We start from the raw sequence: 14,968 nt of genomic DNA, 5'->3' as shown, positions 1-14,968 counted from the left end.
GAAGGAAATTAAATTATCTGGTAAGCATAATTTATGTTTTTTGATGTTTTGTGACACTTTTTTGTTTCACAAAGCAGTCAACCAGAACTCTGCAGATGCGCTAGTGATAAAACCCTTATTGCTCACACGTAACTGTTAGTGCTCCACTCGGAATCTGGCCCTATGTGTGTTGAATTGTGAAGTAATATACTTTTGGCCTGGTGCTTTTTAGGATTAGGTTCATCCCTAAACATATTTCCTGCTGGATAAGTTGTTTAGGGTATCTCATTTCTATCAACCTCTGACCAATTTCATCCATTGTTAGGGGCAACTTATAAAAATCACTAACAATTCTATTTACCCTAAGAAGTTGGCTCCTAGCCTATGTAAAGGCTCCTTTAATTTTGGGGGTGGAAACTTTCATATGATAACAGAGTGTTCCTATCTGTTTCTTTTCTGAATAAATCAATGTTCAGTTTACCATTTTCTTTATAAACTCTGGTATCTAAGAAATCAATATGTAATGCTCGTGGTATATTCCACTATCAGACCGAACTCGGGCAGTAGGCTTCTTATCCCGGCGTCGAGCCGGAATGATAGGGAATATCCCAGAGCAGAGAAAGTTTGCAAGATGAGGTAAGCGGCACTCACCACAGGCAGGATAGTCTTCTGCGGCAACAGGTAGGGAATCAGAGAAAGACAGTTCAAAGGTAAACCACTATAATGGTCCAGCAGGCAGGGTTTGGCAACGGTAAAGCAGTCCAGAGGTAAACCACTAAGATAGTGAGGCAGGCAGGGTTTGGCAACAGAGAGGCAATCCAGAGCCATAGGGGTTAATCAAGCAGAGGATTCAGACAGGCAGGGTTCAGCAATAGTATATCAATCCAGCAGCTTAGGGGTAAACAGGCAGAGTGGTCAGACAAGCAGAGTTCAGCAGCAGTAAATCAATCCAGCAGTTTTGGGGTTAACAGGCAGAGTGGTCAGACAAGCAGAGGTCAGCAACAATGTAACAGTCCAGCATATAGCAATAATAACACCACAGAGAACACTAAGTAACACCTATACTTGGGCAGTGAAAGGTAGCAAGTGAGTAACTTACATAGGTGCAGGGTTCGCGCCACAGGAGATCCTGACTGGCTTCAGAACAGAGGAAGCGTGCGGCAATGATGTCACTGCCGCACGCAGAGAGGAGCCGACTCCCCCCTAGGCAATGAGCAGTACAGCAGGCGCCGCATCCCTAGCAACAGCTAGAGTGGTGTGGCGCGACATAGCCCCCCTCTCAAGGGTTCTCTCCGGGAACCAGAGTCAGCCTCAAAGGATGATCAGCATGGAATCTGGAGACCAAAGATGGAGCATGCACATCACGGGCAGGAGCCCAGGAACGAACTGCCACAGAGTAACCCTTACAATTTACCAGACACTGCAGTTGTCTGCGCCTGTATCTGGAGTCCAGGATCTTAGCAACCTGTGGTTTGGCAACAGAGAGGCAATCCAGAGCAATAGGGTTTAATCAAGCAGAGTAGGCAGGCAGGGTTCAGCAGCAGTATATCAATCCAGCAGTTTAGCAGTAAACAGGCAGAGTGGTCAGACAAGCAGAGTTCAGCAGCAGTATATCAATCCAGCAGTTTAGCAGTGAACAGGCAGAGTGGTCAGACAAGCAGAGTTCAGCAGCAGTATATCAATCCAGCAGTTAAGGGGTAAACAGGCAGAGTGGTCAGACAAGCAGAGTTCAGCAGCAGTATATCAATCCAGCAGTTTAGCGGTAAACAGGCAGAGTGGTCAGACAAGCAGAGTTCAGCAGCAGTATATCAATCCAGCAGTTAAGGGGTAAACAGGCAGAGTGGTCAGACAAGCAGAGTTCAGCAGCAGTATATCAATCCAGCAGTTTAGCGGTAAACAGGCAGAGTGGTCAGACAAGCAGAGTTCAGCAGCAGTATATCAATCCAGCAGTTTAGCGGTAAACAGGCAGAGTGGTCAGACGAGCAGAGTTCAGCAGCAGTATATCAATCCAGCAGTTTAGCGGTAAACAGGCAGAGTGGTCAGACGAGCAGAGTTCAGCAGCAGTATATCAATCCAGCAGTTTAGCGGTAAACAGGCAGAGTGGTCAGACAAGCAGAGTTCAGCAGCAGTATATCAATCCAGCAGTTAAGGGGTAAACAGGCAGAGTGGTCAGATAAGCAGAGTTCAGCAGCAGTAAATCAATTCAGCAGTTAAGGGGTAAACAGGCAGAGTGGTCAGACAAGCAGAGTTCAGCAGCAGTAAATCAATCCAGCAGTTTAGCGGTAAACAGGCAGAGTAGTCAGACAAGCAGAGTTCAGCAGCAGTAAATCAATCCAGCAGTTTAGCGGTAAACAGGCAGAGTGGTCACACAAGCAGAGTTCAGAAGCAGTATATCAATCCAGCAGTTTAGCGGTAAACAGGCAGAGTGGTCAGACAAGCAGAGTTCAGCAGCAGTATATCAATCCAGCAGTTTAGGGGTAAACAGGCAGAGTGGTCAGACAAGCAGAGTTCAGCAGCAGTAAATCAATCCAGCAGTTTAGGGGTAAACAAGCAGAGTGGTCAGACAAGCAGAGTTCAGCAGCAGTAAAATGTACTTGCATACAGGTGGGTTGAATTGCATGCATCTCATACCATTTTCTCCCTGAGAGGAGGGAGAGAAAAGGAGAGGGCAGAAAAGGGAGGGAACGGAAAGAAGGGAGGGAGAAATAGAGAAGAGAACAGGGGGAGGGAAAGAATGGAGGGTAAGAAGGGAGCAAGGGAGGGAGTTGAGAAAAAGAAGGGAGGGAGTTGAGAGAAAGAAGGGAGGGAGGGAGGGAAAGAAGGAAGGGATGGAGGGAAAGAAAGAAGAGAGGGAGTTGATGGAGGGAGTGAGTTGAGGGAGGAAGGGTGTTGAGGGTGGAAGGGAGGGAGAAGGGAAAGAAGAGGAAGGAAAGGAGAATACACTTTGAAACAATCACTGCCCTTCACATGCAACAACATATAGTAATTACCATCATTCAAGTAATTAAACGTTTTAATTGTCTGTATACTATTTACTCCGTGGGTTCATTAATGCAGAGAAAGCTAGCTATAATAGTTTATGATTAGACATCACAAGCTAATCTAAGCAGTGCTCAGACACATCCAGTCTGTTAGTTACGAGGACCTGGAATAAGCACTGCGCTGGCAGACCCATCACAGCTGACAAGGGGAGGCACAAAGTCTTCCACTGTAAAAATGCCGGCGGCTTTAAATGAAGCAACGGTTTAAAGGAGCACTGCCTGTGAAGAGCGACCTTAATCAGCGCACGTGCCTTGTCTTCTCTGTAAAAGCCTGCACTGTATCGCTCACTGTATTGTGTGCTGTCTTTTAGAGAGAGGATAGGGCAGACGTGCTGCCCCTCCCAAATCTGCTGCCCTAGGCACCGGCCTTGTTGGCCTAGGCCATAATACACCTCTGGCTTAAACACATTTCTAAATGTCCCCCCGTTCAAGATGGAGACGATAAGGTCCATCCTTCTCTTAGTTCAGGAAGGACAGTTCATGACCACTATAGATCTGAAGGATGCTTACCTTCATGTTCTAATCCACAGGGATCACTTCCAGTTCCTAAGGTTTGCGTTCCTGGACCAGCACTTCCAGTTCATTGCACTAGCTACTGCTCTAAGTATTTTTATGAAGGTTCTAGGGGCTCTTCTAGCCGTTGCCAGAACCCAGGGTATAGCAGTAGCGGACGGTATTCTGGTACAAGCACCATCTTTTCGTCTGGCGGAGGACCATTCGGAAACTCTTCTCTCTCTTCTTCAATCTCATGGATGGAAAATAAATCTAGAAAAGACTTCTCTTATTCCAAGCACCAGGGTGGAATTCCTGGGTACTATAATAGACTCCATACTCCATAACAGACTAGAGACGCTGCAAGCTTGCTTCGGCATGTCTTGCCCTCCGGACCTCCTTAAGGCCCTCTATGGCTCAGTGTATGGATGTAATTGGTCTCATGGTGTCCAGCATGGACATCATTCCCATTTCCAGGTTTCCGTCTCAGACCACTGCAACTGTGCATGCTGAGGCAGTGGAACGGTGATCATTCAGATCTGTCTCAACAGATCTCTCTGGACAGCCAATTGAAAGAATCGCACTCTTAGTGGCTTTGTCCAAATCATCTGTCCAGATGGACATCCTTCTTAAGACCATCCTGGGAGATTGTGACTACGGACGCAAGTCTATCAGGATGGGGAGCTGTTTGGAGTGCCAGGACGGCACAGGGCCTGTGGTCTCAGGAGGAACGCTCCCTCCCGTTCAACATTCTGGAACTTCGAGCAATCTTCAATGCTTTGAAAGCTTGGCCCCTTCTGGGTTCGTCCCGGTTTATCAGATTCCAATCAGAGAATATAACCTTAGTGGCTTACATCAACCATCAGGGGGGGAACGAGAGGCTCCCTAGCAATGAGGGAGGTATCTTGAATTCTGGAGTGGGCGGAGGCCCACAGCTGTTCACGGTCAGTGATCCACATTCCGGGTGTGGACAACTGGGAAGCGGATTTTCTCAGCAGACAATCCTTTCATCTGGGGGAATGGTCTCTCCATCCCGAAGTGCTTGTGGATATATGCATCAAGTGGGGGATGCCAGAGATAGATCTCATGGCGTCTCGTCTCAATACCAAGCTACCTAGATATGGGTTGAGGTCCACGGATCCTCAGGCGGAGCTAATAAATGCATTAGCAGTGCCTTGGAGGTTCCGTCTAACCTTTTTCCCCGCTGTTACCACTTCTTCCTCGTGTAGTGGCCTACATCAAGCAGGAGCAGGTATCAGTGACACTGATTGCTCCATTGTGGCTGCAAAGAATGCGGGTTGCGGATCTAGTGAGGATGTCATCATCTCCTCCGTGGAAGTTACCTTGTCACAGGGATCTGCTGGAACAAGGTCCCTTTGTTCATCAAAATCTAGATTCTCTGAGGCTGACTGCATGGAGATTGAACGTTTAGTCCTAGCCAAGAGAGGTTTTTATGAGAGAGTGATTGATACTCTCATTCAAGCTAGTTAGCCGGTTACTCATCGCATCTATCATAAGGTGTGGAGAACCTACTTATTCTCGTGTTAAGAGCGTCGATTTTCCTGGTGTAAAGTTAAGGTTGCCAGGATACTATCGTTTCTCCAGGATGGACTGGAGAAGAGCCTTTCTACCAGTTCCCTGAGGGGACAGATTTTGGCCCTATCTGTTTTACTGCACAAGAGGCTCTCCGAGCTTCCTGATGTACAGTCCTTTGTTAAGGATTTGATTAGTATCAGACCTGTGTTTAGATCTAGGGCTCCTCCTTGGAGTCTAAATCTTGTCCTTAAGGTTTTGCAACAGGCTCCATTTAAGCCTATGCATGAGATTGACATTAAATCGTTGTCCTGAAAGGTTCTTTTTCTACTGGCTATTGCTTCTGCGCACAGAGTATCTGAGATTGCCGCCTTGCAATGTGTGCCTCCTTATCTGGTGTTCCATTCGGATAAGTCTGTCCTACGTACTAAGTTAGGTTTCCTGCCTAAAGTCGTGTCAGACCGCAACATCAATCAAGAGATTGTGGTTCCTTCCTTATGTCCAAATCCTTCTTCTGCGAAGGAATGTTTGCTTCATAATCTGGACGTAGTTCGCGCCTTGAAGTTCTACCTTCAGGCTACTAAGGATTTTAGACAGACTTCGTCCTTGTTCGTTGTCTATTCGTGGAAGCGTAAGGGACAGAAGGTCTCTTCGACTTCCTTATCTTTTTGGTTAAGGAGTGTTATCCGCTTGGCTTATGAGATAGCGGGACGTAAACCTCCTCAGAGGATTAAGTCTCATTCTACTAGAGCAGTGGCTTCCTCTTGGGCCTTTAAGAACAAGGCCTCTATGGATCAGAATGTAAGGCGGCTACCTGATCCTCCTTACATAATTTTTCTAAATTTTACAAGTTTGATGTTTTTACTTCGACTGAAGCAGCCTTCGGGAGAAAGGTTTTGCAGGCTGTGGTGCCCTCAGATTAGGGTCCGCCTCTCTTTTTGTCCCTCTCGTTATCATTCAGTGTCCTCTTGAGCTTGGGTATAAGTTTCCCAACAGTAAGGAATGATGCAGTGGACTCTCCTTATATTAAGAAGGAAAACATAAATTATGCTTACCAGATAATTTCATTTCCTTCTGTATAAGGAGAGTCCACGGCCCCGCCTGTGTTCTCCGATGGGCGGCCCTTTAAATTATGTTTTTATTCTGGCACTATTTATACTCTGATATTTCTCCTACTGTTCCTTGTTCCCTCAGCAGAATGACTGAGGGATGGGGGAAGTGGGAGAGGTATTTAAGCCTTTGGCTGGGGTGTCTTTGCCTCCTCCTGGTGGCCAGGTTCAGTATTTCCCAACAGTAAGGAATGATGCAGTGGACTCTCCTCATATAGAAGGAAATTAAATTATCTGGTAAGCATAATTTATGTTTTTTGATGTTTTGTGACACTTTTTTGTTTCACGAAGCAGTCAACCAGAACTCTGCAGATGCGCTAGTGATAAAACCCTTATTGCTCACATGTAACTGTTAGTGCTCCACTCGGAATCTGGCCCTATGTGTGTTGAATTGTGAAGTAATATACTTTTGGCCTGGTGCTTTTTAGGATTAGGTTCATCCCTAAACATATTTCCTGCTGGATAAGTTGTTTAGGGTATCTCATTTCTATCAACCTCTGACCAATTTCATCCATTGTTAGGGGCAACTTATAAAAATCACTAACAATTCTATTTACCCTAAGAAGTTGGCTCCTAGCCTATGTAAAGGCTCCTTTAATTTTGGGGGTGGAAACTTTCATATGATAACAGAGTGTTCCTATCTGTTTCTTTTCTGAATAAATCAATGTTCAGTTTACCATTTTCTTTATAAACTCTGGTATCTAAGAAATCAATATGTAATGCTCGTGGTATATTCCACTATCAGACCGAACTCGGGCAGTAGGCTTCTTATCCCGGCGTCGAGCCGGAATGATAGGGAATATCCCAGAGCAGAGAAAGTTTGCAAGATGAGGTAAGCGGCACTCACCACAGGCAGGATAGTCTTCGGCGGCAACAGGTAGGGAATCAGAGAAAGACAGTTCAAAGGTAAACCACTATAATGGTCCAGCAGGCAGGGTTTGGCAACGGTAAAGCAGTCCAGAGGTAAACCACTAAGATAGTGAGGCAGGCAGGGTTTGGCAACAGAGAGGCAATCCAGAGCCATAGGGGTTAATCAAGCAGAGGATTCAGACAGGCAGGGTTCAGCAATAGTATATCAATCCAGCAGCTTAGGGGTAAACAGGCAGAGTGGTCAGACAAGCAGAGTTCAGCAGCAGTAAATCAATCCAGCAGTTTAGGGGTTAACAGGCAGAGTGGTCAGACAAGCAGAGGTCAGCAACAATGTAACAGTCCAGCATATAGCAATAATAACACCACAGAGAACACTAAGTAACACCTATACTTGGGCAGTGAAAGGTAGCAAGTGAGTAACTTACATAGGTGCAGGGTTCGCGCCACAGGAGATCCTGACTGGCTTCAGAACAGAGGAAGCGTGCGGCAATGATGTCACTGCCGCACGCAGAGAGGAGCCGACTCCCCCCTAGGCAATGAGCAGTACAGCAGGCGCCGCATCCCTAGCAACAGCTAGAGCGGTGTGGCGCGACATAGCCCCCCTCTCAAGGGTTCTCTCCGGGAACCAGAGTCAGCCTCAAAGGATGATCAGCATGGAATCTGGAGACCAAAGATGGAGCATGCACATCACGGGCAGGAGCCCAGGAACGAACTGCCACAGAGTAACCCTTACAATTTACCAGACACTGCAGTTGTCTGCGCCTGTATCTGGAGTCCAGGATCTTAGCAACCTGTGGTTTGGCAACAGAGAGGCAATCCAGAGCAATAGGGTTTAATCAAGCAGAGTAGGCAGGCAGGGTTCAGCAGCAGTATATCAATCCAGCAGTTTAGCAGTAAACAGGCAGAGTGGTCAGACAAGCAGAGTTCAGCAGCAGTATATCAATCCAGCAGTTTAGCAGTGAACAGGCAGAGTGGTCAGACAAGCAGAGTTCAGCAGCAGTATATCAATCCAGCAGTTAAGGGGTAAACAGGCAGAGTGGTCAGACAAGCAGAGTTCAGCAGCAGTATATCAATCCAGCAGTTTAGCGGTAAACAGGCAGAGTGGTCAGACAAGCAGAGTTCAGCAGCAGTATATCAATCCAGCAGTTTAGCGGTAAACAGGCAGAGTGGTCAGACGAGCAGAGTTCAGCAGCAGTATATCAATCCAGCAGTTTAGCGGTAAACAGGCAGAGTGGTCAGACGAGCAGAGTTCAGCAGCAGTATATCAATCCAGCAGTTTAGCGGTAAACAGGCAGAGTGGTCAGACAAGCAGAGTTCAGCAGCAGTATATCAATCCAGCAGTTAAGGGGTAAACAGGCAGAGTGGTCAGATAAGCAGAGTTCAGCAGCAGTAAATCAATTCAGCAGTTAAGGGGTAAACAGGCAGAGTGGTCAGACAAGCAGAGTTCAGCAGCAGTAAATCAATCCAGCAGTTTAGCGGTAAACAGGCAGAGTAGTCAGACAAGCAGAGTTCAGCAGCAGTAAATCAATCCAGCAGTTTAGCGGTAAACAGGCAGAGTGGTCAGACAAGCAGAGTTCAGAAGCAGTATATCAATCCAGCAGTTTAGCGGTAAACAGGCAGAGTGGTCAGACAAGCAGAGTTCAGCAGCAGTATATCAATCCAGCAGTTTAGGGGTAAACAGGCAGAGTGGTCAGACAAGCAGAGTTCAGCAGCAGTAAATCAATCCAGCAGTTTAGGGGTAAACAAGCAGAGTGGTCAGACAAGCAGAGTTCAGCAGCAGTAAATCAATTCAGCAGTTAAGGGGTAAACAGGCAGAGTGGTCAGACAAGCAGAGTTCAGCAGCAGTATATCAATCCGGCAGTTTAGCGGTAAACAGGCAGAGTGGTCAGACATGCAGAGTTCAGCAGCAGTAAATCAATCCAGCAGTTTAGGGGTTAACAGGCAGAGTGGTCAGACAAGCAGAGCTCAGCAGCAGTAAATCAATACAGCAGTTTAGTGGTAAACAGGCAGAGTGGTCAGACAAGCAGAGTTCAGCAGCAGTATATCAATCCAGCAGTTTAGCGGTAAACAGGCAGAGTGGTCAGACAAGCAGAGTTCAGCAGCAGTATATCAATCCAGCAGTTTAGCAGTAAACAGGCAGAGTGGTCAGACAAGCAGAGTTCAGCAGCAGTAAATCAATCCAGCAGTTTAGGGGTTAACAGGCAGAGTGGTCAGTAAAGCAGAGTTCAGCAGCAGTATATCAATCCAGCAGTTTAGGGGTTAACAGGCAGAGTGGTCAGACAAGTAGAGGTCAGCAACAATATAACAGTCCAGCATACAGCAATAATAACACCCAGGAGAACACTAAGTAACAACTATACTTGGGCAGTGAAAGTTAGCAAGTGAGAAACTTACATAGGTGCAGGAGATCCTGACCGGCTTCAGAACAGAGGAAGCATGCGGCGGTGACTCCCCCCTAGGCAACGAGCAGAACAGCAGGTGCCGCGTCCCTAGCAACAGCTAGAGCGGTGCGGCGTGACACAATTGTATTTCCTTCTAATGGCAGTGAGGGTTCACAAAACCTTCATAACCTATGGGAAGTACTTCACCTGGCCACTAGGTGGAGGCAAAGACACCCCAAACTAGAAGGATGGCAGAGAGATGTGTTCTGCTGAAGATTCATTTCTTTTTTCCTTAATGAATTGTTTCCTGCAAGAATGTACTGGGGAGTTATTAGTATCCATGTAGTTTTGGTGAATGTTAGCTCTGGATGTTGCAGGGAAGCTTCCCATGACTCCTTCCAGTATATTTATACTATCCTTCCTAAATTATGGGGTCAATATTTATGCACAGGGTAAAGGGACACAAATGTCAAATAGCCTCTGGTGGGGGTGAGCATATCAAGATGTGCAGCTTTAAACTCCTTTATTTGAATGCTCCAAGTTGGAGCAGGAAGGGTGGTTGATGTGGTTTTCCCAGCAGCAGCCAACTATTTCACTAAACACATTGTGTAGTCACTGCGTACTGCATCTTCGAGGTCCGATTGCATGGAGAGATACGTCGTCTATGCAGGTCTAAATTACTAGAGCAGGAGTTTTTACTAAGGGAAATTCCCTATTCTAACGTTCCCCTTTTCAGACTTGTGTCTGAAGATGGGGGCACAGTGTGATGTCAGAGCAGACTTGTTGTACTTGTAGCGCTTGTGTATGGGGTGACCTATAGCTCCTGTCTAAAGCGGGTCCCCAAATGTCCGCGGTGTGCAATATAGTATAGAGAAATAATTAGATAGGAGCGCCAAGGAGGCAAGGCCAAAGGTTAAGGGAATAGATGGTATGAATTAATCGGGATTGGGATTAGTCCTGTGTGAAGATGGACCACAGAGGTTATGTTAGTCCTATCCAATATGTTAGTAGATTTATTGAATGTGTGAAGTCCAAGCGTATATTGCTTTGGACTGGGGGTTATAATAACATTCACTAAAAATGCAGGTTTAAGTACAAGTTTTTGAAATTAAATGTATATTACAGTAGAGAATTGCTCGATAGGAACAATAAATAGCACAGAGCATACGTTTTTCCAAATAAAATATCACAATTTAATACAAGTTACATAAGAAAATATGGATCCATATCGATATTGGAATTATCTTAAAAACAATATTACGGTATAAACCTAAAACATTTAAAATTAGTGAAGTCTATCTGACAAGATCTTCACCTATACAAGAAGGGGGACAATGATATAACAGCTGTATAACAAATACTAAATGTTCTAATAAAATAACAGTATAAATATAGCAGTTAGAAAACAGAATGGTGTGGGAAAATGATGTGATCTCTAGATAACAGTGGTGACAGTCTAAATTAGTGGGAGGTAGTTCAATCCGTGAGAAAACTTAAAATCCAAAGGTAAAGCAAGGAAAAATAAGGAAAAATAAAGTCCACACAATAATGTATTTCCAAAATATATAATTCCTTCAAAAATGGTGATGTTTCAAAAAAGTTGAAAAATATATAAAAATGTAGCTAGTGTGTGCACAAACTAGTGAACGTGATCACTGAGAAAACAAAAAAACTTTAAAACATTTTAAAAAACTTCAAAGAGCCCGTGATTCTCGAAAAATAGTTAACAATCAGCTTCCTGATAGTATATTTTCCTGAGATGGCTATAGCAATAGTTCAGAATAAGAAATCAAATAGAATTAAAAAAATAAAGTTCAAAAAATACAAAAATGGAATTCAAAAATACAATTCAGAAAATAAAACAAAAATAGAAAAAATGTCTTGGGGAATCCTCAAAACCTGTAAACAAAAGATAACAACATAGTGTGATATTGTTATTGATATACAATAGTTAGAAGGGATAATGCTCACCATATACTTGTCAACGCGTTTCGGCCTGCAGTAGAGGCCTTTCTCAAGACTAACATATGGTATGGGTGAGCACCAACCTTTATACATTTATCTATCCAATCGTGATCTTCCGTAATTGCGCCATAATTTTGGCGCCAAATAATCACTATTCCGGGAATTGTGACCCGGCAATGTTAACCCGGAAGTATTTTATGGACCTTACTTTGTTTTTGTCCAAATGAAATATTTTTTGTATTTAGTCATAAAGCCCTATTTGGTGGGGCTAACTTGTGCTATTTAAGCTCTTGTGTATGTCCGTTATAATTTCGATTATATCGGTGTCCCCTTTCACTCGGAAGTCAAATCTGCTTCCTGTTGGTGGGTTTGTTTACACCGCATGTTATGCTATGTTAAACCGGAAGTGTGAGAGTTACACACTTCCGGTTCGGTCATTAGACCTTTGCTGTTGATTTCTTCCGGGTCATGTTATATTTTATGTTTCGAATCGTTGATTGGTTAGAATATAGATCAGAATGCCCTTATGTGGCTAATTCTAACCTCCGCTACAGAGTTGGAGAAAATCCCTTGGAGGGTTGCTCTTTGTGCTTGGGGCGATCAGAATTCCTTTAAAGACATTGGAATTCGCCCTGTACCTACATGCCACAAAAAATCATATAATTAAAATAATGTAGTCTACATCAGACTCTTGCTAAGATCTTAATCATAAGATACTGTGATATGTAGTATTAGGCTTAGTTTATATTAAGCATAAACCCATCCTATGTTACGGGGAGTAGAACAGAAAGTTGTTAAATGGGGAAAATATGACTGTTATGTATGCTAAGTGGAGATTAGAGGATTGAATGGTATGTTGCTGAACAAATGATGAGATGTGTAGTAGAGATTTAGATCTACAGATTGCAGTTTTGTATGTAGGAGGTCTACCATATCATATTTCTAAGTGAGACTTCCTAATATCCCTAGGGCTATGCAGTCAGTATCGGTGTATTGGTCTGGACTGTGATGTAGCTTATTTTGTTTTAGGCTAACATCGTAGTTTCACATGTCCTGTGTATGATGGCCGTTTCAATTGTTGTTGAAACAGTAGACCATGTTTTCTGAATAGGTACCCTGCATGTTTGTGTCGCTTGCTTCTTTAGAGGGGAGCACTTCCATCAGACCTTGGGGAGATATCTTTGTCTCCATGGGTTGTTATTGCCTTAGACTTAGTAGATGGCAGAGGTCTTCCTTATTGTTTAAACCCTTTGGGTGAAGACAGTCCAAGTCAAAAATCCATCTTGATTCAGCAATCAAGAGCTTTCTTTCATAATTGCCTCCCCTCCAATTTGGTTTTATTATCTGTATTCCGTAGAATTTGAGGTCCTTGATGTTCCCTCTATGGTGGATGGAAAAATGGTTGTATAGGGTAGTGTCGGTGTTACCATGTTCGATCTGTAATAGATGTTCTCGTATTCTATCTTTTAGACATCTCGAGGTCTGACCGACGTACTGGAGGCCACAGCTACATTGTATTATGTAGATCACGCCTTTGGTACTGCATCTTATCAAGTTCTTTATCTCATATTTGTTATTGGAATTGTGAGAGAGGAAGTTCTTGGTCTTCAGTCCCCTTTTGCACGCCTTGCAGCTAGGGCAAGGGAAGAATCCTTTGATGTTTCTCCCTAGAACCTCCTTCACTTGGGCCGTTTTTGGACGGGGGATGCTGGGAGATATTATATTCTTGAGGTTGTCCGATTTCCTGTAGATGAATCTGGGTCTGCTGGTCAGTGTTTCTCCTATGATATCATCATTTTTCAGTAGGTGCCAGTGTTTCTCCAGTATCCTTTTGATGGTTCGTCTATTCTCGCTGTATTGTGTGATGAAAGCAACATCTATAGAATTGGTGTTGGTATTGGTTTCCTTCCTCTTGTCTCTATATTTAAGGAGCTCCTTGCGGTCTCTACTTCTGACTTCCTCAATATCCTTATTGAGTTTCTCTTCATCATATCCTCTATCCAAGAAACGTGTTTTTAGTTCTTCCGCCTGGCTCTCCCAAAGGTTGTGATCTGAGCAGTTTTTCTTTAGTCGTAGTAGCTGCCCCTTGGGAATATTTTCCTTCCATCTGGAATGGTGACAACTTTCACTGTGGATGTAGTTGTTGCAATCTACTGGTTTGAAATATGTTGAGGTCTTAAGTTCCCCATTCTGGACTGTTATTCTAAGGTCTAGGAAGGTAATCTCAGTGTCACTTATCTCATGTGTAAATTTCAAGTTGTTGATGTTCTTATTCATGACATTTAAGGTGTGTTCCAAGTCGTCTCTGGAGCCTTTCCATATAATGAGGATGTCATCTATGTACCTGTGATAGGAAACCAGGTCTGCGCCGGCTGGGCAAGAGTCCCAGAAATTTTGTTCCCATTTGCCCATATATAGGTTGGCGTAGCTCAGCGCGAACCTGGTCCCCATTGCTGTTCCGCACAGCTGTTTGTAGAATTTTCCATCATGGGAAAAATAGTTGTGTGTCAGGATGTAGCTTATCCCTGCTAGGATAAATTCTTTTTGTAGATCGGTACTGTCTGATCTTTTCTTAGGAAGTGTTCTACGGCGTCTCGTCCTCCCTCGTGGGGTATGCTGGTATATAGGGAGGTTACGTCGCACGTAACTAATAGGTAACCATCCTTCCATTCTGTTTCCTCCAAGATATTCAGAATCTGTGTGGAGTCTTTCACATAAGATGGTAAATGTGTCACATACTTCTGGAGGTTTCTGTCTAGGTACTCAGACAGATTGCTGGATATGGACCCTATACCTGAGATAATTGGTCTTCCCGGAGGGTTGTGGAGTCTCTTGTGGATTTTAGGGAGGTAATAGAAGACTGGAGTTATTGGATGTTCCACGCTAATGTATCTGAACTCCTTGTGGTTAAGGATCTCTTGTCTGTGGGCCTCACCTAGAAGTCTATCTAGTTCCTTCTTATACTCTCCTACCGGGTTGTTCCTCATAACTTCGTAGGTATCTTTATCTGATAGTATTCTTCTGCACTCTGTGTTGTAGTCTTCTTTGTTTAGTATTACTATACCGCCCCCCTTGTCGGCCGGTTTGATGACTATGTTGCGATTGTTTTCTAGTGTTCTGATGGTTTGCATTTGACCCCTTGATAGGTTATGCTTGTGTCTGGTTAGCTGTTTCTGGCTGATGTTCCTCAGATCGCTACAAACCATTGTCTCAAAAGTTTCAATAGCGTTACCTTTGCTGGATATAGGATAAAAGGATGAGATGGGCTTCAGGTCTGAATGTTGATAAGGATCTGTGCTGCGCTGTGTATCTTGTCTTGCTTCAATTTCCAAAGGGGATTTCATAAAGTGACGTTTTAATGTCAGTTTTCTTGTGAATTGTTTGATTCTTACAAATGTGTCAAACTTATTAAAACTTTTGGATGGAGCAAACGATAAGCCATAGTTGAGAATCGAGTTTTCTTTGTCTGATAGAGTCACAGTGCTAAGATTGTAAATTCCTCTAGGGGTGACCTGCTCCTTTTGATTCTTAGACTTGTCTTTATCTGTTCGGCCATTTATTCTCCTTCCGCCCCTCTTTCCTCTGGGGTTTTTCTTTT

The sequence above is a fragment of the Bombina bombina genome, chromosome 5, assembly GCF_027579735.1.
Source record: "Bombina bombina isolate aBomBom1 chromosome 5, aBomBom1.pri, whole genome shotgun sequence".
NCBI classification, from domain to species: domain Eukaryota; kingdom Metazoa; phylum Chordata; class Amphibia; order Anura; family Bombinatoridae; genus Bombina; species Bombina bombina.
Note: the sequence above shows the minus strand (reverse complement) of the source record.